At 41.1% G+C, this 27,561-nt stretch overlaps 1 protein-coding gene across 10 annotated transcripts in view; it reads right to left on the reverse strand.

Moving 5' to 3' along the window:
• SNCAIP (synuclein alpha interacting protein) overlaps positions 1 to 27,123 on the reverse strand; it is a 153,937-nt gene extending 126,814 nt beyond the window's left edge. For 5 of the 10 annotated variants that reach the window (XM_033181446.1, XM_033181442.1, XM_033181440.1 and 2 more), the window contains exon 1: positions 26,533 to 26,658. The gene's annotated coding sequence lies outside the window, so the exon portion shown is untranslated. Of the gene's footprint in view, positions 1 to 18,514; positions 18,661 to 26,154; positions 26,212 to 26,532; positions 26,659 to 27,027 lie in introns of those variants that run through there. The other 5 variants (XM_033181443.1, XM_033181437.1, XM_033181436.1 and 2 more) reach the window with 4 other exon arrangements.
• Between the last annotated feature and the right edge of the window lie 438 nt (positions 27,124 to 27,561).

Genomic DNA, 27,561 nt, shown 5'->3' on the forward strand with positions numbered 1-27,561 from the left:
CCATGTTTCTCAACCAAATAGCTTTGGAAGAAAGTATTTACCCTTTCAGTTCACCAAATACTATTTAGCGTCTTAGTGTGTTCTCAGAGTCTGAAATAAGTAATGCATTTTCCTAAAAGCCTGGCCAGCTCTTTCAGAAAGCCTTTCTTTTCTGCCCCCTGCTTCTCCCATTTCTTGCTCTAATGTGCCTCACAGCAAAGCCCTTAAGCACAATTACTGCCTGCTCTCCTTCCTTTCCCCATTTCACTTTTACCAAGCTCCCTCAGCCAGCAGGCTAGGGAAAGGGAAATTAAAATGGCATCAGAATGGTTTTCCTTCCAGTGCCACTGTCTGCCTTTCAGTGGTGATATTTGAATGTTTGCAGAGTCACTCTCAACTTCTCCCACAGCTTAGCTACAGCTCTAGATCTTGTCATATAATTCAGGGAACACTGGAGATGTCTTTTATGGCAGTACTCTTAATTCAAGGGAAATTATGTTTTGCTCTAGGTCCACGAAAATAAGTATAATCTTATGCCCTCCTTCACCTGTATCCAAACATTAGAGATTTGGCAGGCATGCTTCAAGGTATATGCTCTGGGGCTGTTGGCAGTGACTTGTTTCATTACAGATGGATTTTCTTCTCTTTCCCCCATTTCTATTATTTAGTGAGGTGAGGAGAAATGTACCTTTACTCCACCATGTGTAAATAGAAGTCTTTATAAAAATTTTTGTAAAATATAAAAAGATGCTGATGGTTGACTGTTAAGTGGGAAAATGTAAGATACAAAATAATATATCCAGGATGACACATCATTATGATATCAAATACATAAAGAAAACACACCAAAATATTAAATCATTGTCCACAGTTGGAGAATGATTTAACATTTTTCTTTTGATGCATCTTTGCATCTTATAAGTTTTTTATGTGTTTTCAGTCAACAAGTATCACATTCTAATCAGCCAACACTGTTTACAAAAACACACTCATGTGGCAGCACTCCCTATTTAGGATTGTCTACTAAGTGCAGGCTTGTATCTGTACACTTACTCATTCAACAAATACTTACTGAATTTCTGCTACGGGCCAGGCACTGTGCTAGGTTTGATGAATATATCACTAAGCAAAAAGAAAGTCTTGATGTATGGTCTAATATTCTGGTGGGGGAGATAGACAATAGGCAAACAAATAAATATGACACGTTAAGTTAGGATAAGTGCTATGATGAAAAAATAATGCAAAGTGAAGTTACAGAGAATGATATGGGATTAAGTGGCAACATTAAATGTGTTGAGTCTGACTTGCCTCTTCTACCATGTGAGGACACAGAAGAAGGCAGCAGCTATGAACCAGAAAGTGGGCCCTCACCTGACATGAGATCTGCCGGTGCCTTGATCTTAGACTTCCCAGCCTCTAACAACTGTGAGAAATAATTTTCTGTTATTTACAAGCTACCCAGATTATGGCATTTTGTTATAGTGGCCTGAAAAAACTAGGATGGTCATTAAATCAGTGAATATATATTTTTTATCTGTAAGTTATTCTCCATAAGGACACAATATTTGTACCTTGAAAATATGTAGAGACTAATTATATCTTCTGAACTCCTTATTTTTAAGGAGTCTTTCTGTTAAGATGTTTGACTAAGTAAATAAAATAGTGAATAGTAAAAGGGATTGCTTAAGGAACATTTAAAAACCAATGAACTTGAGATTTCACATCACACAGGAATTAACTAGGGACCATATCTTTAATAAATTGTGTGCATTAAATCGGGGGTCCCCAATCTCTGGGCCATGGACTGATACTGGTCTGAATTCTGTTAGGAACCAGACCACACAGCAGAAGGTGAGCAGCAGTGAGCAAGCAAGGCTTCCTCTGTGTTTACACCTGTTCCCTACTGCTGGCATTACTGCCCAAGCACCACCTCCCATCAGATCAGCAGTGGCATTAGATTCTTATAGGAGGGTGAACCCTTTTGCGAACTGCACATGCAAGGGATCTAGGTTGTGCGTTCCTTATGAGAATCTAATGCCTGATGATCTGTCACTGTCTCCCATCAATGCCCCTACAACCGCCACCGATGGGACCATTTAGTTGCAAGAAAACAAGCTCAGGGCTTCCACTGACTCCACATTATGATGAGTTGTACAATTATTTCATTATATATTACAATGTAATAATAATAGAAATAAGGTGTACAATAAATGTAACGCACTTGAATCATCCTGAAACTATCCCCTCCCCCAGCTATGGAAAAATTGTCTTCCATGAGACCAGTCCCTCGTGCCAAAAAGGTTAGGGACTGCTGAATTAAATGATGGCTTACTACTAACATTTGTTCATCTCAGTAAATTTTTTCATGAATTGTATGGGAAAACAAAAGGCACTTAGACTGTACCCTAACAACACAAAGGTCCTTTAAGTAAATTTTAGTATGCAAAACTGTGTTTTTCATATAAAACTAGGCAAATTTTCTGTTATAACACATGCACAAGACATGAAAGCCAGGTGAAAATATAAGTTGAAGTACAAATGCCATAATTGCTCACTTTCCCACTATTGCTAAGAAATGAAGTTGTACATGGAGGAAAGCCCATACATCATCGAGTGCTTGCTATATCCCACACTGTTATAGTGGCACACACTTTTCTTTTTTTATTTAATCCTTAAAACAAAGAACGCACTTCCATTTTGGGGGTTAAGCAAATTGCTCCCATCTTACAGCTAGCAAATGACAGAGCTAGAATTCAAATCAGCTGCTCTAATCCCAGGGTCCACACTTTTAACCATTAGTCTCCACTGACAACTCCTAAGCTAATGATGACTCCACTTGAAGTTCCATTTTGATGACAGTAATTCTAAAATACATAACATATTTCCATATTTACTTGAAAACTGCTTTTGAATCTAACTTAATAACTTGTATGTACCTTTATAATTTTAAATATCTATTTTTAAAAGCCATGTTATTTTACTCTCTCATTATATCTGCTTTTGGACACATAAGCTGTTTCTGCTCCTCTAATCTTAATAAGCTTTTTGCACAAAAGTTATTCAGATTTGTAAGTTAAAGTAAGTTCCTCAGTGAGTTCTAACAAACATATACTGGGCTGTCTTTTCATTTATCTATCTATTCATTCAACACCATTACAAATTACTATAGTAAATTTTATTTTCTTGATTTCTATTTCCCCTACCATACTGGAAATAGGGATGGAAAGGAGACAATAAAGTTGAGAACAATTTAACAACTAAATAAGGCAGGACTTGTTGAGTGTTTTGATATTGGGAGATACTGGGAGGTTCAGAAAGGGAGTATTATGAATAATTAACCTCTTTTAAATTCTCATTTGTTTTCCTGAAATCATCCTGATTGAACTCCCTGTAATAAATCTTGTACCCAATCTTTTTTTTTAATTTTGCCACATTAACTTTTTTTTTTTTTATTTTTTTTATTTTTATTATACTTTAAGTTCTAGGGTACATGTGCATGACGTTTATATCATGTATAACTCCCCAATGTAATCCCTCCCTCCTCCCCCCTCCCCATGATAGGCCCCAGTGTGTGATGTTCCCCTTCCCGAGTCCAAGTGATCTCATTGTTCAGTTCCCACCTATGAGTGAGAACATGCGGTGTTTGGTTTTCTCTTCTTGTGATAGTTTGCTAAGAATGATGGTTCCAGCTGCATCCATGTCCCTACAAAGGACGCAAACTCATCCTTTTTGATGGCTGCATAGTATTCCATGGTGTATATGTGCCACATTTTCTTAATCCAGTCTGTCACAGATGGACATTGGGTTGATTCCAAGTCTTTGCTATTGTGAATAGTGCTGCAATAAACATACGTGTGCATGTGTCTTTGTAGTAGAGTAATTTATAATCCTTTGGGTATATACCCAGTAGTGGGATGGCTGGGTCATATGGTACATCTAGTTCTTGATCCTTGAGGAATCGCCATACTGTTTTCCATAATGGTTGAACTAGTTTACAATCCCACCAACAGTGTAAAAGTGTTCCTATTTCTCCACATCCTCTCCAACACCTGTTGTTTCCTGAATTCTTAATGATTGCCATTCTAAATGGTGTGAGATGGTATCTCATTGTGGTTTTGATTTGCATTTCTCTGATGGCGAGTGATGATGAGCATTTTTTCATGTGTCTGTTGGCTGTATGGATGTCTTCTTTTGAGAAATGTCTGTTCATATCCTTTCCCCACTTTTTGATGGGGTTGTTTGTTTTTTTCTTGTATATTTGTTTGAGTTCTTTGTAGATCCTGGATATTAGCCCTTTGTCAGATGAGTAGGTTGCAAAAATTTTTTCCCATTCTGTAGGTTGCCTGTTCACTCTGATGGTAGTTTCTTTAGCTGTGCAAAAGCTCTTTAGTTTAATTAGATCCCATGTGTCAATTTTTGCTTTTGCTGCCGTTGCTTTTGGTGTTTTAGACATGAAGTCCTTGCCCATGCCTATGTCCTGAATGGTACTACCTAGATTTTCTTCTAGGGTTTTTATGGTATTAGATCTAACATTTAAGTCTCTAATCCATCTTGAATTAATTTTCGTATAAGGGGTAAGGAAAGGATCCAGTTTCAGCTTTCTACTTATGGCTAGCCAATTTTCCCAGCACCATTTATTAAATAGGGAATCCTTTCCCCATTTCTTGTTTCTCTCAGGTTTGTCAAAGATCAGATGGCTGTAGATGTGTGGTATTATTTCTGAGGACTCTGTTCTGTTCCATTGGTCTATATCTCTGTTGTGGTACCAGTACCATGCTGTTTTGGTTACTGTAGCCTTGTAGTATAGTTTGAAGTCAGGTAGCGTGACGCCTCCAGCTTTGTCCTTTTGACTTAGGATTGTCTTGGCAATGCGGGCTCTTTTTTGGTTCCATATGAACTTTAAAGCCGTTTTTTCCAATTCTGTGAAGAAACTCATTGGTAGCTTGATGGGGATGGCATTGAATCTATAAATCACCTTGGGCAGTATGGCCATTTTCACGATATTGATTCTTCCTATCCATGAGCATGGAATGTTCTTCCATTTGTTTGTGTCCTCTTTGATTTCACTGAGCAGTGGTTTGTAGTTCTCCTTGAAGAGGTCCTTTACATCGCTTGTAAGCTGGATTCCTAGGTATTTTATTCTCTTTGAAGCAATTGTGAATGGAAGTTCATTCCTGATTTGGCTCTCTGCTTGTCTGTTACTGGTGTATAAGAATGCTTGTGATTTTTGCACATTAATTTTGTATCCTGAGACTTTGCTGAAGTTGCTTATCAGCTTAAGGAGATTTTGGGCTGAGACGATGGGGTTTTCTAAATATACAATCATGTCATCTGCAAACAGGGACAATTTGACTTCTTCTTTTCCTAACTGGATACCCTTGATTTCTTTCTCTTGCCTGATTGCCCTAGCCAGAACTTCCAACACTATGTTGAATAGGAGTGGTGAGAGAGGGCATCCCTGTCTTGTGCCAGTTTTCAAAGGGAATTTTTCCAGTTTTTGCCCATTCAGTATGATATTAGCTGTGGGTTTGTCATAAATAGCTCTTATTATTTTGAGGTACATTCCATCAATACCAAATTTATTGAGCGTTTTTAGCATAAAGGGCTGTTGATTTTGTCAAAAGCCGTTTCTGCATCTATTGAGATAATTATGTGGTTCTTGTCTTTGGTTCTGTTTATATGCTGGATTACGTTTATTGATTTGCGAATGTTGAACCAGCCTTGCATCCCAGGGATGAAGCCCACTTGATCTTGGTGGATAAGCTTTTTGATGTGCTGCTGAATCCGGTTTGCCAGTATTTTATTGAGGATTTTTGCATCGATGTTCATCAGGGATATTGGTCTCAAATTCTCTTTTTTTGTTGTGTCTCTGCCAGGCTTTGGTATCAGGATGATGTTGGCCTCATAAAAAGAGTTAGGGAGGATTCCCTCTTTTTCTATTGATTGAAATAGTTTCAGAAGGAATGGTACCAGCTCCTCCTTGTACCTCTGGTAGAATTCAGCTGTGAATCCATCTGGTCCTGGACTTTTTTTGGTGGGTAGGCTATTAATTGTTGCCTCAATTCAGAGCCTGCTATTGGTCTATTCAGGGATTCAACTTCTTCCTGGTTTAGTCTTGGGAGGGTGTAAGTGTCCAGGAAATTATCCATTTCTTCTAGATTTTCTAGTTGATTTGCGTAGAGGCATTTATAGTATTCTCTGATGGTTGTTTGTATTTCTGTGGGGTCCGTGGTGATATCCCCTTTATCATTTTTTATTGCGTCTATTTGATTCCTCTCTCTTTTCTTCTTTATTAGTCTAGCTAGCGGTCTGTCAATTTTGTTGATCTTTTCAAAAAACCAACTCCTGGATTCATTGATTTTTTGGAGGGTTTTTTGTGTCTCTATCTCCTTCAGTTCTGCTCTGATCTTAGTTATTTCTTGCCTTCTGCTAGCTTTTGAATGTGTTTGCTCTTGCCTCTCTAGTTCTTTTAATTGTGATGTTAGAGTGTCAATTTTAGATCTCTCCTGCTTTCTCTTGTGGGCATTTAGTGCTATAAATTTCCCTCTACACACTGCTTTAAATGTGTCCCAGAGATTCTGGTATGTTGTATCTTTGTTCTCATTGGTTTCAAAGAACATCTTTATTTCTGCTTTCATTTCGTTATGTACCCAGTAGTCATTCAGGAGCAGGTTGTTCAGTTTCCATGTAGTTGAGCGGTTTGGATTGAGTTTCTTAGTCCTGAGTTCTAGTTTGATTGCACTGTGGTCTGAGAGACAGTTTGTTATAATTTCTGTTCTTGTACATTTGCTGAGGAGTGCTTTACTTCCAATTATGTGGTCAATTTTGGAATAAGTGCGATGTGGTGCTGAGAAGAATGTATATTCTGTCGATTTGGGGTGGAGAGTTCTATAGATGTCTATTAGGTCCGCTTGGTGCAGAGATGAGTTCAATTCCTGGATATCCTTGTTAACTTTCTGTCTCGTTGATCTGTCTAATGTTGACAGTGGAGTGTTGAAGTCTCCCATTATTATTGTATGGGAGTCTAAGTCTCTTTGTACGTCTCTAAGGACTTGCTTTATGAATCTGGGTGCTCCTGTATTGGGTGCATAGATATTTAGGAGAGTTAGCTCTTCCTGTTGAATTGATCCCTTTACCATTATGTAATGGCCTTCTTTGTCTCTTTTGATCTTTGATGGTTTAAAGTCTGTTTTATCAGAGACTAGGATTGCAACCCCTGCTTTTTTTTGTTCTCCATTTGCTTGGTAGATCTTCCTCCATCCCTTTATTTTGAGCCTATGTATGTCTCTGCATGTGAGATGGGTCTCCTGAATACAGCAGACTGATGGGTCTTGACTCTTTATCCAGTTTGCCAGTCTGTGTCTTTTAATTGGAGCATTTAGTCCATTGACATTTAAGGTTAATATTGTTATGTGTGAACTTGATCCTGTCATTATGATATTAACTGGTATTTTGCTCGTTAGTTGATGCAGTTTCTTCCTAGCCTCAATGGTCTTTACATTTTGGCATGTTTTTGCAATGGCTGGTACCAGTTGTTCCTTTCCATGTTTAGGGCTTCCTTCAGGGTCTCTTGTAAGGCAGGCCTGGTGGTGACAAAATCTCTAAGCATTTGCTTATCTGTAAAGGATTTTATTTCTCCTTCACTGATGAAGCTTAGTTTGGCTGGATATGAAATTCTGGGTTGAAAATTCTTTTCTTTAAGAACGTTGAATATTGGCCCCCACTCTCTTCTGGCTTGGAGAGTTTCTGCCGGGAGGTCTGCTGTTATTCTGATGGGCTTCCCTTTGTGGGTAACCCGACCTTTCTCTCTGGCTGCCCTTAAGATTTTTTCCTTCATTTCAACTTTGGTGAATCTGGCAATTATGTGTCTTGGAGTTGCTCTTCTGGAGGAGTATCTTTGTGGTGTTCTCTGTATTTCCTGAATTTGAATGTTGGCCTGCCCTACTAGGTTGGGGAAGTTCTCCTGGATGATATCCTGAAGAGTGTTTTCCAAGTTGGTTCCATTTTCCCCCTCACTTTCAGGCACCCCAATCAGACGTAGATTTGGTCTTTTTACATAATCCCATACTTCTTGCAGGCTTTGTTCATTTCTTTTTCTTCTTTTTTCTTTTGGTTTTCTCTTCTCGCTTCATTTCATTCATTTGATCCTCAATCGCTGATACTCTTTCTTCCAGTTGATCGAGTCGGTTACTGAAGCTTGTGCATTTGTCATGTATTTCTCGTGTCATGGTTTTCATCTCTGTCATTTCGTTTATGATCTTCTCTGCATTAATTAGTCTAGCTGTCAAATCTTCCACTTTTTTTCAAGATTTTTAGTTTCTTTGCGCTGGGTACGTAATTCCTCCTTTAGCTCTGAGAGGTTTGATGGACTGAAGCCTTCTTCTCTCATCTCGTCAAAGTCATTCTCTGACCAGCTTTGATCCGTTGCTGGCGATGGGCTGCGCTCCTTTGCAGGGGGAGATGCGCTCTTATTTTTTGAATTTCCAGCTTTTCTGCCCTGCTTCTTCCCCGTCTTTGTGGTTTTATCTGTCTCTGGACTTTGATGATGGTGACGTACTGATGGGGTTTTGGTATAGGTGTCCTTCCTGTTTGATAGTTTTCCGTCTGACAGTCAGAAGGACTGTCTGTTGGTCTGTTGGAGATTGCTTGAGGTCCACTCCAGACCCTGTTTGCCTGGGTATCAGCAGCAGAGGTTGCCGAAGATAGAATATTGCTGAACAGCGAGTGTACCTGTCTGATTCTTTCTTTGGAAGTTTCCTCTCAGGGGTGACGCCACCCTGTGAGGTGTGGGGTGTCAGACTGCCCCTAGTGGGGGATGTCTCCCAGCTAGGCTACTCAGGGGTCAGGGACCCACCTGAGCAGGCAGTCTGTCCCTTCTCAGATCTCAACCTCCGCGTTAGGAGATCCACGGCTCTCCCCAAAACTGTCAGACAGAGTCGTTCGCGTCTGCGCCGGCCCCCGCTCTTTCCCCTAATGGACTGCAGCTGGGCGCTGTCCGCAGAGGTAGAGTCTACAGAGACAGGCAGGCTTCCTTGAGCTGCTGTGAGCTCCACCCAGTTCGAGCTTCCCAGCGGCTTTGTTTACCTACTTAAGCCTCAGCAATGGCGGGCGCCCCTCCCCCAGCCTCGCTGCTGCCTTGCGGATAGATCGCCGCAGATGGCTGTGTTAGCAGTGAGGGAGGCTCCGTGGGCGTGGGACCCTCCCGGCCAGGTGTGGGATATATTCTCCTGGTGTGCCTGTTTCCTTAAAGCGCAGTATTGGGGTGGGAGTTTCCCGATTTTCCAGGTGTTGTGTGTCTCAGTTCCCCTGGCTAGGAAAAGGGATTCCCTTCCCCCTTGCACTTTCAGGTTAGGCGATGCCTGGCCCTGCTTCAGCTCACGCTGGTCAGGCTGCAGCAGCTGACCAGCACCGATTGTCCGGCACTCCCTAGAGAGATGACCCCAGTACCTCAGTTGAAAATGCAGAAATCACCGGTCTTCTGTGTCGCTCGCGCTGGGAGTTGGAGACTGGAGCTGTTCCTATTCGGCCATCTTGCTCCGCCCCCCACATTACCTTTCTAAAGCATATATTGATTTCTTCTCCTTTAAAGGAAATAATGCTTGTAAATAAATTAGCACCTTGTCTGGTGTATAATAAGTGCTTAGTAAACACTATTATTTTTGCTATAGTTCTGTGCCAGACATGAAGCTAAGCATAGAAAATGTGGCAGACATGAATGGAACATGGTGCCTGGCATTGAGGAGCCTGCAGTCTAGTCGAGACAGAGAAGAGTAAATAATTTATCACCATACAATTGTGGAAACACTTTACCCCAACTTGAGTAGCGGCAGAGGTTAAGAGAAACGAATTGACAGGGTAAGAAGCATGGCAACAGGAACAGAAACAGGAAAATACCCAGAAGACTAACAAACTTTGGAAATTTTAGGAATCTTCAAGTTATTCAATAAGGTTAAAAAAGGGTAAAGGACTGGCCATGGGTCCCATGAAGCTGGACAAATGGGCAAGGCTCAAATCACAAGGGCTTAAATGTCATGCTAAGTGTTTTGGGATTTTATACTAAAGCAAGTGAGGATTTACTAGCAAAATCACTGATGTGATCAATTTGAGAAAGATCAATGTGTTAACGGTGCAAGAACTGATCAGAAAGGTGTAGAATTCAGTTAAGAGGTTGCTGCAATAATTAAAAGAGAAAATAATGACAATCCGAAAAAAAGATACTACTAGAAATGGGGATGGAAAGGAGACAATAATATTTAGAACAAGGTAACAAATAAGTAAGCCAAGAATTGTTGAGTGTTTAGATATTGGAAAATATTGAGAGGGCTCAAAAGAAGGGAGTATTTATGGATAATTTCTTGAAAGCTGGGGCCATTCACCAAACTAGGATATTTGGACAGAGCAAAGATTTTGAAGGAAAGGTAATGAATTTACTTTGGGGGTGCACACTTTGCAAGAGCTGATAGACATTCAAATGCTGATGGCCAGAAGACAAAGAGGATCTCTAGCCCAGGACTAGAAATACAAATTTGGAAGTCACCAACACAGGCGATAGTATAAACCTTGAGAATGGGTGACATAATCTATGTAAGATTATCTATTAATCACATTCACTGAAAAAGACATATAAGCTTTCTCTTACTGCAGTGGGAAACAGATTAAGACTTGGCTCGAACTATCCTTTTAACATTATCTTCTGATACTCTGTACCATACATCTTACTGTGAAGTCACATCAAAATACTTATATTTAGTTTCCCAAGTTCTGTCTAATCCCAACACTGTCCCCTAAATTTACTGCCTAGTGAATATCCACTTGGCCTTTAACTCTAAATCAAATGGGAGTTTTCCTGTGATGCCTTTGATAATCTAACCATCTTCCTCCCCCTTCCACATAGAGATCATAGTTCCTGCTCTCCTTCTGACAGTAGCCCTTGGCACATGCCTCTACTACGGAATACAAAGGTTTCTTCTCCACCAGATAGAAATTTCCTAGAAGAAAAAGACTGCATACACACAAAGAAATGTACCTATATAAGTCCATTTCCACACTGCTATAAGAACTACCTGAGACTGGGTACTTTATAAAGGAAAGAGATTTAATTTACTCACAGTTCCACATGACTGGGAAGGCCTCAGGAAACTTACAATCACGATGGAAGGCAAAGGGGAAGAAGTACCTTCTTCACAAGGTGGCAGGAGAGAGAAAGAGCTCAGGGGCAACTGCCACTTTTAAACCACCAGATCTCGTGTGGACTCCCTCACTATTATGAGAACATGGGGGATATTGCCCCTATGATCCAATCACCTCCTACCAGGTCCCTCCCTTGACATGTAGGGATTACAATTCAAGATGAGATATGGGTGGAGACACAGAGCCAAACCATACCAGTACAAGAGCATATTTATAGAATGACTGCCTGAAATAATGTGTCTTCCATCTGCAAACATCATCAATTACTCTAAAGAATCCATGCCTACTTCTATTTGGCAAGCAGCCAAGGAAGGTTCTTGGGTATAATGTGATATTTCCAGTATGATCCATTAGGAACTTTATTATCACATTATTGGTACTCATGTCAACACAAATGACGTGGTGAAAACAGTGAAATCATTCAGAATAGCAATGACTATGAATACACTAGTTCCTCTCAATAAAAATTGGACTTTATTTCACTTGAGGCAAAAAATAAAAAGAGATGAAATCTAAACAGAAGTAGAGGTCTGGAATGAACAAAAGGAGGTTTCCCTTGGATCAACTGGGAGGTCATTATGGTACTTTGATGTAGTATCTCCTCCAGAAAGGATACTTCAAAGACAATACATACATATATACATACATACATATATACATAGTTGAGAACGTTTATATGTGTTAAGTGTCCAGTCTATGAAAGCATTTCCTTTATAAAGACAGAAGGTAGGACTTCCACCTGGAGTTGGCCTTAAATAAGATGTTTATAAAAGTGAGAGACCCAAATGTTTAAATGAAAATAATTCCTTCTAGAAGCATGAGCTCGTCTGGCAACAAGATATTTGTTTTTGTCTACTCAGCTCCTTACACAGAAGGGATAATCTATAAATCCTTATTTGAGCTGACATCAAAAGACTTTGCAAATTGCTATTCCTCCCTTGACTCTACTTAATTGTTTAAAAAAAAAAAAAAAAGGAGACATAAGGAGACATTTCTGAAGTTCCCTTTCTTTCTATTCCGTAATAGAATACTTGGACAATTTTTCCAAAGCCGTAAAAGATACACTCATGAGGTTTGAAATTTCAATAACTATGATAAATTTATTATCAAATGGAAAGAAGTTGTAGTAGTATGTTTTATTTTTCAAGACGACCACTACTTCTTTAGGGAATTTGTTAGTTTTCATTCTTGAAAAACAGGTTAATGAGTATACTATAAGTTATAGATAAGATGACTCTAAGTATCACAGAGTGACCTACTTTATGTGGCTTATGAATGAGAGCTCTAAGACGGAAGTCAGGCAAATGTATATGAGTAGAAAAACCTACTACACAAGCATTAGAATGCTGGTCTCCTATTCAGTGTTGCTTACAAACAGTTCTACTCTTAAGAGCCTAGAAGAAATTCATTCCTAAGGATCATCTATCTTAAAACTACCAGAAGGATGTAAATGCGAAAATGCTTAGCCCCAGCCCTTATAGTAATTAAGTTGAAGACGCTGAGTCATCAATATTTCACTCCAATTATTATTTAGTGGTCACAAATAGAGTTTATTAGTTTAAGCATACCCAATTATCCCCATTAGGTTATGTTTTAATTTACTTAACTTTGAAGTTGCAACTTTCTCTTCCAGACATGTTGTAACCGTGTATGCTGTGCAAAGAAACAAGGTAGGAAACCCTCACTTCACTTTTTAGTTCTGCCACTGAAGCACTGTGTGACCTTAGCCCTTGATCTCTGTTTTATTTTCCCCCACATTTAACATCTGTAAGGTAATAGATTCCTTCTCACTTAAAAAAATTAAAGAATGCAAAAATATTGCAAACAATACTTTGTGGAAAAAAAGCTAATGATGACAATAATCCTTTGTTGAATGCATAATAAGAGCTAATAGTTATACTAAATTCCTGAAAAATCATGCCATTCTTACAGTGTCCTCTGAGACTGGTAATCACTGTGTCAGTCAGCTTCCCCAAAGAAAATAGATGGCATATTCAAATGCAATTTGAGAGTTGTTTAGTAAAAAGGGCATTTGCAAAGCTGTGGCCAAGGTTTAGAGAAACTACAAGCAATGACGTAGTACCCTGAGCTAGTAAGACTAAAAGGGAGCAGTTATCAGCTTGAAGTTGCTTGGGGAGGGCACAGTTACCAGGACCCAGAGAACAGACATAGGGAGACAGCTGCCTGCAAGCACATGTGCTTTATAGTAGGGAGAGGTGATCTGGTAAGTGGGAGCCCAGGGAATAAAATATCCAAGCCTCTCCCTCCCTACCTGTTTGTTAATCGTTTGCTGATCCATCCCATTGGCCAAACCCAACCGGAAGCCAGAGAACAAGGGAGCCTGCTGATTGGATTTCATAAGGCTGGCCAGCCATCTTATTACACAGAGCAGGTGGAGACAGGGAGAATGGATCTGATATCCACTATTCTTATTTTATCCCAAGTGTCCCAAACATGCCTTGAATAAATGAGAAAATCAATAGATATTTGTTGATAAAAAAAAAGGAAGAAATCATATCAAAATACTGAGGGGTTCTATAAGCTGTTTCAAGTCACACATAGCCACTGAGCCAGGCCTTGCTCTGCGGTTCAAGCCCATGCTCATAATCAGTTATTATGTTATTCTGCCTCCTTTCCACCACCTTGATCCCATGTCATTTGTATGGTGTCAGGTGTTTTGGGAGATGGGGGAATGACTAGAATTAATACCCTTAAGAAACTTGTAATCCATGTGCCAGTTTTATCTTACTTTTCCATCTCATTATTGTCAAAGCTCCAAATTCTCTTCTAGAATCAAATGTTCTATAAAGGCAGGTCTTAAACATCTTACAATTCCATCAGCTATTACTACTAGTGGCTGAGCAGTGAAACCTTCCATCACATGGCATTTTGCCTACTTGTTTGACAGCACTGTGCCTCAGATGGATGTTCTGAGTGTAAATAACAGGTAACATGATATCTTCTGTGAAACAAGCCCCTAACCTCTATTAGCTGCAATGGAATAAGCCTTAAAGCTTGTATTAGGAACACATTTACTTGTTAGACATGTTGAAGGATTCACTTGTTTCACAGACATATATTGATCATACAGTATATACCAGACACTGTGATAGATACTCATATACATTGAGAAAATAATTCATACCAGAATCAACAACTGGCTTTCTACAGGAATGAGTCGATAATCATCCACAGGGTGAGCAAAAGTTTGTTAATTACTGAGAGGTCATGAGCACACATGCTGGAGTAGAGTTGTGAATCTGGTCCCTAGCAGGACCCTGCCCTAATTCTATCCAGGTTGTTCTAAGCTTGGATGTAGGATATAATTTCACAATAAGCACATGTCATCCTACTCCTGATTTTGTTCCTTGAGACAATTATGTATTCTGCTATTTTTCCATCTCTTAGGAAGGACCCTGCTTTGAAATACCAGTCCCTTTGTGCAAGGGCCTGCCTCAAAGAGATCAAATAGAAATTTTTCCCTGTGGCTTTTTTCTTAGTCCTGTTTTTGGGCTTGGGGAGGCCACTCTTTCACGCCTGGTCCTGACTGAAATAGCACATAGCAATCTTTCATCTTTTTCAGGGACAAGGCAAGTGAACTGGCATGTAGCTACTCCCTTTCATGCTGTGTATTCATGCTGTGTAGGAATCATCTTTGCATTTTTAATAACTATTGTATGATGTGTCATATAACAAGGTTTGCCAAAGCAGGGAGGAGGTTGGCGGGGGAGGAGAAAGAAAAGTAAAGCAGAGTTAGTTTCCTACATGCACATTTTAATAATTTTGGAAAACCATCAACCTGGATCGAATTTCCATACCAATTTGACAGCTTCCCACTAATGGCAGGAATGCAAAGCCATCAAGTAACCTCATGACAATCAGATTTTAAAGAACACTCTATTTTCTTGGTAACTCTAACAAATAGAAAACTTCATTTCAGTAAAACTCAAATCCTCACACTTCGTGATGCTTATTTTATCCAGGAGTTCTAGGTAAGATCACTTTTTCAAATATCCTCTGAACGTTGACTTAGGTGCACACACCTGTGCTTCCATTGCCAACAAAAGCTTTGAATGCACAGGACTTCCACTGCATGAAATGCATTTACATACATTACATAAGAGAGAAGCAATGAGCAAGTCTGTTACTGGGAGAGGCTCACATCCTTCTCACCAAATCAATCTGTAACTTTCAAATAGCTCTGCTGTATTTCCTAGCAACAGGAGTAAACACTACTACATCCAGTGCCCAAGATTTGTAACCATGTTAATCTGTGAGTACTCAACTTAATTAAAGATTAGACTTTTAAATTGTATTTTTAGTGCACAACAGTACTGCTAAATTATGATTATCAGTGGCTAAGTGTGCTTACGTCTGCAGAACGTGGGGAATGAAAATGAATCACTTATTTTCATCTTGATATGACTGCTCTTCTCTGAGGCGCTGTTGCCTGAGTTCACAGGCCTTGGAGTTCATTGGAATTCTATGGTTAAAATACAGCTTGGAGACCTCATTTATGAAAACTCTTTTAAACCTTTCACCACTTCGACAAATCCAGTCCAAGTTCACTGAGCCAATTCAAAAGTAGCTCTCAGCCTTTTTATAGGTTTTCAATTACACCAACACAGAACACCAGAGCCGTCATCTTTGAAGAAATATATTTTAGTTGTGAAGAGGCATGCATTCTTTTTTAAGAATCCCAAATGAAAGCAGCATTCCCAAAACTGTAGCCAACAGATGCAAAACTCTATCTTGAACTGTCCTTGTCTTACTAAAGACAAGATCATCAAATTACTTAAACATGGCTAATGTTTAGTTATCTGCTATAGGATGTATGCTATTATTTTTAAGATTTTACTTTGCAGAAATATTAGCAAGCTACCTCACCCTCAAACTGTTCCAAATATCTTTTTTGAGGAATTGTTTAAAACATTTTCTAGACTTCATTCATCCTCCTAAAACATAGTGTGTGACAGCAGGATTTATTTTTACTGTACGCACTCAGAAACAAAAACTCAAAGCAGGTCAATGAGCTCTCCAGGTTGAAACTGGTAATCAACGGTCAAACTGAGGTTAGACCTTATTCAACTTTCCATTCCAATGTGCTCTTTAAGTGGGCCTGAGGTAACCGTGCTGTTTTCTGAGATAAAAATCCCTTTTAAAAATGTTTATATGACTTAACAGATCAAACATATTTTCCTCCATTTTCAAACTTTGAATTTATTTGAATATGTGGTTAATATGGTTTATGGAAGTACCAATCTTTTAGATTGGGTTATATGAATTATTCTAAGTGACACTTATCTTTGGGGGTAAAGTAGATAAGCGAACATGCACATTAGTTGGTTAGAAGCACTTGCAAAATTTAAATACTGTATGTGCAAAGGCAAATTGACACAGGATATAAATCTCCAGCTCTCTCAGAGGGAGTAGTGATGACTCTAAAACCACTGGAAACAGAAAGTTCATCATGATGACTTTAACAGCTCCCTGATGCAGGCTACTCTTCTCTTGTATATTTAATGTTCTATATGTCAGTTGACCTTGTTTGCAATCTCAACAGGAGGCTTGTTCACTGGACAAGCTTTTGTTTTTGTGTTTGGTCTGTTCTGTTTTTTTTTTCTTTTTTCATGCTGTGAAATAAGACTTATGATTTCACATACTAGACTGCTTATAAGTTCTTCTAGTATTTGATATTAAAAGAGGTGAAACAAAAACTCAACAAGGTGTATACAGCCTCAATACAATTCTAGGTTAGAAGCCTAGATGTGTGACTAGAGACGCCTCCTGTCCATTCAATCTGACTCCAATGTGGTTCTGCAGCACTGGACAAAGCTGGGAAATTGAAACAGGAACCCCTGCAATGAGGGAATAGAGCCAGGGATCAGGGGTTGGACAGGTGAGTCTCCATATACCAAGCCCTTCAACTCCTGGGGTTAGTTATCCCTCCTTTGTTCATTAATGATTCACTATGTACCCACTGCCAACGATGGGCCTTCTAAACACTGCACTCTACACCAGGGATAGAAAGATGACAAAGACAAATCCCCTTCCCTCAAGAGCCCAGGTTTGAGAAAACAAGCTTGTGAACCTTCTATTGGAGCAGCAATAAAGATCTGAGCTAAGTGCTGAGGGAGGCTGAGGAGGTGGTTGCTAAGTCTGCTTAGGCATCCCAGGGTCTCCTCAAAGTCCAAGCCTGTAGTCCACTGCAGGGGTCACCAGTCACCTGTGGCCACATTGGAATGTGGCTACTCTGAATTGAGGTAAGTAAAAAACATATACCAAATTTCAAAGATGTAATATGGGGGAAAAAAAAGAATGCAAGGTTCTTGGTTAATGTTTTTTTATATGGATTACATGTGGAAATGCTACCGTTGTGACTATATTGGGTAAGATATATTATTAAAATTGATGTCAACTGTTCCCTTTTACTTTTTTAAGCGTGCTTGCTAGAAAATGTGAAATTGCCTGCATGGCTCCCATTCGTGAATCCTATTACATTTCTATCTGCTAGTGTAGGTTGATGCAGTCACAACACAATGCTTCGGGAGAAAACCTGGGGAGGCGGCCTCAGGGCAAGTGGGTGAAAAGGGGAAGTGCCCACGGAATGAGAAAGAGACAACAGGAGGACCCATTTGGGGCTACAAAGAGGGTACATTTGCTTTCTGAGTTGTGCTTGCCTACCGGACTCATTTGCAGTAAGAGAGACCAGAACATAAAGGCCATGATAATAACATCTCAAATAAATTAGAAGCAGCTTGTGGTTTATAGTGAGCAATGCTCTACTGGGGACCAGACCAACCAGTTACCCCTGTCTTCACCCCATCTGTGGTTAAGTCATTTGGTCACTGTTGCCTTCTCATCTGCAAAGGGGGGACTGAGATTAACTGCTTGGCCTGCATATCCCCCGGACTCTGTCAACTAAGTTTTTGGAAACCTGAAGCGCTCTAAACATCCTGGGGGAAGAAAGGGCTAGAGAAGTATACAATGTTTTGTGACCAGAATTTTTAAGCTGAAAAGAATGAAGAAACTTGAATAGAATAAATTCTTGATACTTCCTTTTTCATAAAACTTACCACACTTTATTTAAATTATTTATTAGCCCCCTTCCTAGCTAGATATAAGTTAGCTATAAATACCATGAGCTCAGAGATCCACATCTATCTGCTTACTACTGTGACCACAACTTGGAGGACAGAGCCCAGAATACAGGCCTCAATAAATATCTGTGGAAGGGGGGGTCACATGGAGAATTTGCAGTCATTTTTACTGTTGAGCATCTGTTAAGTTAAAGTTTCCAAGTGTGCAAACTGTACTCAGAAATGAGTAAGAGGTAGAAACTTACCTAAAGATGATCAAACCAGTAGTGCTGTCACTCTAATGATGTTATCTGTCCTACTGTAAAAATGTTGTCACAGGTGAAGGAGGAGAGTTAGCTGAGATCTTCCCAGCCCTCAACTGCTCTTGCACTGCACACATTCCAGGAAACTCCTGTGGCAGAAGCAGCCACTTAACTTACTTTCAACAAGAGAAGCTGAAGGCTGAGGGAAGTCAGGACCAACAGAGGATCCAAATTTCATTGGCACAGGTCTTATGCTTCACTTGGTTGCATGAATGAGTGTGGAAGCAGCAGGAAGTGGTGGTGATACAAACCTGGGTTCTTTGTTTAATTCTATTCTCAGTACTTGCCCAGTGGGAGACTCTAAGTTCCCTCTCTGAACCTCGTTCTCCATAGCGTAAAACTGGACTCATAATGCATGGTTTAGCTATAATGTACCTTTCAAAAAGGGCTGGCATCTGGTAAGCACTGAATAAATGGTTACATGTCAAACACAGTAAACACTCAACAATGACTAATATCTTCCTTCTGCATTAGCAGAAGGAAAAATCTTAAAAATCTTAAAACTTAAATCTTTAACCTGGAGTCCATGGAGTCCCGGGAAATCCACAGATGAGATTCAATAGATCCTTGAAATCTCTAAAATTAAATACAAAGTGAGGTATGCATGCATATCCTTTCTCTCCAAGGAAAGAATCCATAGCTTTCATATGATGCTCTTAAGGCTCTCAGACTAAAAACAGTTTAGGAAGTATTGAGCTTCTGTGGCTTCCAAAGTGTTTAGCTCCTTTTATTTACCTATGGAATAGCTCTGTGGATGACTCTCAAAACCAAGCTTTTCTGTGCCTCCTCAAGAGGCCTGCATTTTATATGCATCAGTATAACTTCCATAAGATGCTTTTATTTTCTGGCAGCAGCAGTATCACAGGAAAATGATTGGAATTTGTAAGTCAGAAATTGATCTTAATTTCAACAATAGTACTGGAGCCCTTATCTCTTTAAACATATCTTTTTCCATAGTTTTATATATATATAGGATTGATGACCAAAGAAGGCAGCTATGTTTTATTCTCAAGATGATGGTTACTTCATCTTAGAATAACAACAACAAAAATCGTAACAAATGAATGGGAAGAGCCCAATCAAAGCTTTATTCTACTTCCCAACAACTCAGGTGAGGTCTGGCAGCTTGGCAGTCACCAGGAAGAAGGAGCTTAGTGGCAGACAAGCTGCTTCAAATTTCTAAATCTTTGTTTCCTCATCTGTAAAAAAAAAAAAAAGAAAGAAAAAAAGGATGATGACAGTAACACCTCCTTCCTACGGCTGTGAGAACTAAATAAGAAAGTAATTGTAAGGCATCTTGTAAGTACTCAAAACAGAGTGCCTCATAAATATTAACTATTAAATATCCTCTCTGATGATAGTGGGAAAATGATTCCTCATCTGGTCTCTGACCCACAGATTTTAGCCTAGAGATTTACTCTGGGCCACTGATATTTTCCAGCCTCCTCCTTAAGGTTGTTATTCGTGACCAAGTAATAAATAAGTATATAAACCAATGGGAAAACTGTTGAAAAAGTGTCTGAGCAGCAGTTTCGAAGAAAACCTGTCTTCATGTCCTAGTATCCTAAAGGCAAATGTGAAAATCAAGTTAAAGCAAATAGAATATACCTAAAGAAAATCACCTGAACAAATGAAAGATGAATGATTCAATGCACATTTTTCTTTCATTTATTTAAAAATTATTGAGACACATGGTGGGCAAGGCACTGTACCGAGCACAGGATGCACAAAGATAAGGAAGTCAGTCCAGCTCTTGAGACATTTCATCTACAGGGGGAGACAGACATGTATATCCAAGGTCATACATACCACAGGATAAAGTGTGATGTGGGGAGAGGCTGGGAGGGGATGTTCAGCTGAGGTTCCTTGAAAAAGCAACACTTGAGATGAGTTTGGAAGGATAAGTAAATGTTTAATAGTTCATAGTTTGAGAAAGAAGACACAATATTCCACAGAGACAACATGTAAAAGCACATGCAATGAAGCATTTAAAAACTTTGAAGTTATACATGTCAGCCCAGCATGGGGATAATATGGGCAGCTAGAAGGAGGCATTGCTGAACATACCAGCACCTACCCATCCCCTGCACTCACAGTAGGAGGCAGGAATCACCTCGCAGAGAATTTTGGAATTCATGGTAAGAGCTTGGACTTTTCTCCAGGACTGTGACAAGGTTTGGAATGGTTCTTAGCAGGGAGTTATATAATTCAGTTTTATCTATTCTTTAGAAAGAGCAAGCAGGCAGCGGTGAGGAGGATGGATTGAAAGCTGAGAGACTGAAGGCAGCATTTGTAGAGGTGACTTGGGAAGAGTGAAACATGAAAGCAAGTGGAGCTGGACGTCTTGGTGACTGATTAGGTGGAGGAAGAAAGGGAGAAGGTCAGATCGAGATCATTCCCAGGTGTCTGGCTTGGGGGTGTAGTGAGAGGATGATATGCCTGTCATGGAAAACAGGTGTAATTGTATTTAATAGATATCTGCTGTTTCTGCATGCACATCATCTCCTGTCTCTTCTTTTCAATATTTTCTTTTAAAAACTACCCCTTCCCTGCTCTCAGGTTATATGCTTTAGAAGAGTTCTGCTGACTAGTTTCCCATGTACCTCCTTCACTCCCATACACTCCTTCCCACCTGCCCTCACACATACCACTCTCCCTTTTCAAAAGCCCCCAGGACTGGTCTCATCATCAAAGCCAAGTCAAGTGGCATAGTCCAAATCTCCAGCCATAGGGTCTGGTTCAAGCATATGCATGTGATCAAAGTGGTCTAATTAAAGTTAGTCCTGAATTCTCTTTTTCTCAGGGATTAAGACTAAAGCTAGAGATGAAAATTTTGCCACCATGAAGAGGAAATCAGAATTGGATCCTTTCTGAACTTTTCCTTTATAGTAGCCAATATATGCCCTTTCCTACTTGAGTAAGTATAAACTGGGTTTCTGTGATTTGCAACCAAGTGTCCTGACAAACACAAGGATTAAAGACAACCGTGTTTCAATAAAGAAAAAATAGTTTATTTTTATGAGTGGTGGATTTTAAAAACCAACATTACTGTGACAAGAGTACCTTAAAACATTTAAGTCTACAAAAGGCACTTAGGGACTTTATAGCAAACTCTACACTTAATAATGAAAAGTCAGACCAGACTGTTTTAAAAAACATTACTGCACCAGATAATGGCACATCCACTCATTCAATTAACATTTATTGAGTATCTTCAGGGGTTTTAGACTTGTGCAATAAAAATGATAAAAACGGATTCTTTGGTTTGAGCTGGTCCATCCAAGTTCGTTCCATAAAGAGCAGCTGTGTATGCTGTTCAGACTAATTGTGTGATGTTGGAGAGGCCAGGTGTTTCTGTCTGGCCTAACAGCTGCACTTGGTGGTAAGGGCACCACCTGAATTTCAGTCTGGCCATAAAATGAGGCTGATGAAACAGCACCTTGCATGAGCTTTTAGGTGAAAGACAGAACAGAACATGTTTAGAATTCTTCTCCCTTCTAATAAAATATCCATTAACGTTTATGAAGGAGTCTGGATGAGGCATTGTGCCAGACCCTCTTTTCTTTACTTTCCACAAGAAAACTCCACCACAAGCATGGGTTCAACTGTTATTCACGCACCTATACTCTATGGAAATATGCCTAAGTTGTCACCTCCTGCCTTGTTACCTCTTGCTTCCCCATGGCTAGGCCGAAATGAATCTTCAAGTGTTCATCTGGGGTGAGCATTTGCTGGTCTTGTCACCTTGTGTCCATCTCCACTTCTGATAGCAGTGCTCCAGTGTCCTTTAAGGGTGAACCTACCCACTTCACATTGTGTACTGACCTAGTGTGGCTGTTAGTCAGTGCTACTGGCTCAGGAGTGTGCATGGCACTCAAATTAAGTCAAAGGTGTTCTTTGCCTGGTATGCTCAGTTTAAGAGCAAAGCACTCTAAGGGCAGACCTTCAGCTGTGCCTTGGAGAAAGAACATCAGTTCTACTCCTTAGGTAAGTTCTGTTTCCATCCTGAGAGTAGTGGTTCTGACTTCCCTTTGACATCTTAGGGAATCCCTGAGGTTGTATTTTGTTTTCTGTCGCTATACACCTAAAGAAACTTAACTATATACAATAGTGCACTGTGATTTAAACACTAAACAATAGCTAACATGCATAGCCTACTCTGCAGCTTATAAAGTACTTTCACATTCAATTTATCTCTTTTAATCAAACTTTCCGGAACTGAATTTTTCTCCTGCCCCCTAATAAATCACTTATTGATTTGTGTATTTCTCACAAAAGCACAATCATTCTTTCAGTCACTTAAGTTTTTTTAAACCTCAAAATGACTTCGACTTTTTGCTTTTACTAACTCCCTATAATCAGTCACCTCATCCTAAATATGGGATCTCCCAGATCGATCCCTTTCCAACTTTCCTGCCTCCATTTTTGTCAAAACCATCAACTTTCAACAACACCCAGCTCACCCTGCCACCAGCCTCCTGTCTCCAAACCATTCCAACACCACTGTCAGAAGGATATGACTAAAATTTTATTATCATTGTGTCATACTTCCTCTACCTGGGGTTTACAGAAAAAAAATTGCAGGACAATGATTTACTGGACAATTCCTTAACCTAAATCCTGGGCTATTGATAAGTAGGCTCCAATATGCTCTCCTAACATATTATTTTCAGCAGAAAACACCTGCTAGATACACGTATCCTCAAACATGTAGTAGATCACAAAAACTGGCTCTAATTTTTTGCAGCTCCTTCTCATCATAAGTGGACTCTTTCTGTACCCCTTGAATCTGGTGTAACCTTCTGATTTGATATGGCTAATGGGAGAGTAGCTAATGTGATTCAAGGTGAGGCTTTAAAGTTGCTTTTGCATTGCAGGTTGTTCTTTTTCTGCTCTTACAACACTGTTTGATTTGCCATGTAAAGAAGGTGAGGGGACTGAGTGTCGGAGAATGTGAGGTACATATCTCAGCCACTTGTTATGTTACCCTGGCCAACAGTCTGATAACTGCCAGACATATAAGTAAAGCCATTCACAATTATACCGCCAGCAGACTGAAAATGTCTGAGGGAACCTAACTAAGAATAGCAGAAGAACCATCTCACTGAGCCCAGCTCAAATTGCTGACCACCAGAATCATGAGCTATAGTAGCAATTTTAAGTAACTGCATTTTGTGGGGATTTGTTATCTGGCAATGAAAAACTGATATAACATCTAAGCTAATTTGATCACTCTCTCCTCAGAGATTTTCAATTACTATTTAGCATCTTAGGCACTCAATTATGAAATGTGTTCTTCGATGTTTTGTATCATTTAATTTTCCATGGGTCCTATTTCCCATGAAAACGTTCCTTGTGAAAAGACTATGCATTTTATATTGCTGTATTACATATAAGCACAAAGTAAATGCACAATAACTATTTAGGAATCAATTAGTACTTTCCCAGGGCCCAGCTGTCAGTCACATCAATTAAAAATTATTTTAACACATATTTTGATCATTAATTTCAAATATGTAAAAAACAGCTAAGATGCAAACCATAAAATATAAAATCTAGTTACCTAACGTGTAAAGTGCAAAATCATGCATAATACATATGATATAAGCAAACAAGTTATTGATTCATTTTCATAACTTCCTGCAAGCGAATCTGCATAGAAATCAAATGGGCGCAAGGAAATAAGTACATAAGGGTAAAAGTTTCACAGAAGCAACTATTTGATTTTCACCAGGATATCATTTTTCTCCCAAGACACATATTTCTCCTATGTGGTTTGCAACTGTAACCTGACAAACTGCCAAAAACAAAGCTTCTATTCTAAGAGTGTTACTGATTCTCTTGTTGCTATTCAATTAGATTTTGCATTTAAAAGAGAAATTCCCTTGTGTTTCCTATAATGATGCACCTGCTCCTTGGGAGCTTTCCTCTTTTGACAAGAAATGCCTTACATCTGGCAAGAAAAACAGCTCCAGGCTTTTTCTGATAATATCAAAGATCATTTGTTTGTATTAGATGTTTGTGTGGGTTTCCCTTAAGAGCAGTAAAGTACTGCTACAATTTCTTCCAAAACAATAGCACACAGAGAGTTTCTTGGCTTGCATTTCCACCTGCACCAGAACAACTGTCTGGAATTAGCAAAGTTGTGACAAAGTAGACAGAGAAATGCATTTGCTTTAGTCACTTCCTTTTGGATATCAACAAGTGGTAACAGTCAAATTCATGAATGCAGCATCATTTCAAATCTACTATCTGTAACCTTTCTTCATGAAATGCTTGCTATGGAGAAAATGAAATTTATACTCAAAATTATACCCCTTCTTTTCAAAATCCCATGCTGTATTTTATTTCTAACTGAGATGTCCAAAAGATTCTTAAGAGAAGCACTATCTTTTACTTTCTGATTCCAGACCTGTTAATGCATACATATTTAGTTATGGGTAATCCCCAGTTAATACTCCCTTTCTAGAGAGACTTCTGCGATCAGCACCAAAATACAGCACCTTTCAAATAGTCTTGAGGACTCCTTGAAGGTGTCTCCTTGTACTCTAACCATGCTGAATGTAATTTAACATTGAGATGCATCAGAAACAGCCAATAGACTTTCTCTCCCAGATGTGTACACATTAGCATACTGCTTTCCTACACCTTGTTCTTTGCCTTTTAAATGTTCAATATGTACAAATGAAATACAGATTTCAACCCATTCCCAATTGAGATGTCTGCTCCGTAAAAGAAAACTAGGTTTTTCCCTTCCTGCAGATTCAGCAACGAAAGTAGTGCTTGAAAATTACGTGTTTAGAGTGACACCTTGGAGAACTGACATACTTTGCACACATGTAATCCTCATAAACCTCCCCAGACAGCCCTTATTTCATTTTGCAAACTGCACCCTGGCCAGGCTCCACGGCACGTGGTGTGTGGCGAGACTGTCCTGCAGCAGTTCCCCCTTCCTCCGGGCTCTTTGATGGGCACTTGTCAGTAACAGCCAAGAGGAATTGGACCCTGCCTCCAGCAAATGAAAAGGGGCACCGACAGTAATGCTTCCTTAATTAACTTTCCCAAGGAAAGCAACGTTACCACAGGAAAAAACAACACGTTTCCCCCTCCTAGAGGTCCATTGAAAATGAGCAACAATGCTGTTGCCTTTTTGTTTCCTAAGACTTTCTTCGCTGCAAGCAGTAGCGTGTTCCTCAAAGAATGCTAGTATTTCCTGTGGAAACTGTATGGCTGCCAGTAATGGCTCATAATTTTCCCTCTTTTCTTTTCGTAAAAATGAAATAAACAAAATGTGGCCTTTGACAATAGCCAAAATTGGGTTCACCCCACTTACCACCTGCAGATGAAAGTCATCGCCAAGAGAGAAGGCCAAGAGAGAAACAGCCCCCGCTGAAATTGGCGCGGACCAGCCTGGGACGCAGGACAGCTTTAGAGGGAGGCTGACCGAGCCCGGGCTGGACAGGGCAGTCGGGGAGCCCGTGCTGATGAGCGAGGGGCGGCAGCAACACCAGACGTCCCTCTTCTACAGCTATTGCTACCGTTGTTAGTACTGTCGCTATTACAATTACTTCGCCCCTCCTTACCTCAGCTCTTCCGAGCCGCGGCACTGCCCATCCCTGCCTGCGATACGATCCCGGGTGGCAGCAAGAATAAGAACCACATGAGGCAGGCAAATGAAAAGAACAATCCTTTGGAAACGAGGCGGGGGTGGTTTCCCCCTTTCCCCAGTAAAGCAGCCGCTGCCGCCACCACTGTTACTATAGAGACCTCCCCCTAAACCCTTTCTGCAGAGACGCCTCTGCTGCCCCAAGCAGCCGAGACTCGCGGTACAAAGGGGGCCCCGGGCTTGGGGAGCACGGGGCGACACCCACCGGGGTCGCCTGGTGCAAACTTGGAAAGGCTGAGCCGCCAGCTCCTAGCCCCCCGCCTCCCCGCGGAGTCCGCTTGGGACCTGGACTCACCGGGGGCGCCAGGCGCGCCGGCGGCTCAGGAGCGCGAAGGGACTGACGGACCCACGGACCGACGGACGGACTGCGGCGGCGGGAGCAGAACAGCCTCGGCGGGAGCAGGCGGGCGGCGGAGGCGCTGCCGCGGCCCCGCTACGTCACAATGCGGCCCGGCCGCGGGCGCCGCTCCCCGGGCCCCCCAACGGGCGCGCGCGGGCGGGGGCAGCCTGGGCGGCCGCGGCCCGGAACCGGCGCCGGGGTACGCAGAACGCAGCGCGGGCGCCCGGCCGGGAACGGGGGCGCGGCCACCACTGCCACTGCCGAGACTGCTGGGGCTGCCGCGCCCTCAGGCTGCGCTGCGCCCCTGCGGCCGCCCCCCGGCCAGCGAGCCCCGCTCGGCCTGACTGACAGCGACCCTCCCCGCTGGGCCCCCGGCCCGGCCCACGCCCCTCCCTCGCCGCTTCCTCGCCCGGGATCCCCCGGCCTGCCCGCCGGCTCCTGTCCACGAACCTGCTCTTTCTTTACCTTTCGCTCTTTTTACCTCGACTGCCGTTGCTTTTCCCCAACTGGGGCTCTCCTCTCCTCCCCGCCTACTTTTTGTCCCCGCTTCCCACTTTTCTCCTCCTGCCCCCCCTTCCTTGCTTCGCGGCCTCTCCCCCTGGAAATCGCCCCCTCACCGTGATCCAAGCGTCAACCGCTGCCATCTCATTGGTCCCCAGACCATTCCAGGGTTCCAGCATAAACCGGGAGAAGAGACTCAGGAAGGCGGGGAACGGAAGGTGGGCATGGCCCTGGGAAACTCATGTCTGAGAAGCCTTTTGGCAGAGTATTTTGCGTTGGCACGGAGTCGTCACCCCCACCCCTCTCCCCGAAGCTCGCCCACCCCTGAGGACGTGGCCAAGGAGAGGAGGGCAAGGGTGGCTTTGCCTGCCTGGAATGTTCTGTGCTCAAGTGTGGGTGGATGGAGAAGATGTTGGGCTGAAATAAAGACTTTTTAATTCAACGACGTTTCAATGTACCAATGGCCCCACAGTAACATTAACT

This window comes from Trachypithecus francoisi, unplaced genomic scaffold (genome assembly GCF_009764315.1).
Source record: "Trachypithecus francoisi isolate TF-2019V2 unplaced genomic scaffold, Tfra_2.0 Lachesis_group2, whole genome shotgun sequence".
Classification (NCBI taxonomy): domain Eukaryota; kingdom Metazoa; phylum Chordata; class Mammalia; order Primates; family Cercopithecidae; genus Trachypithecus; species Trachypithecus francoisi.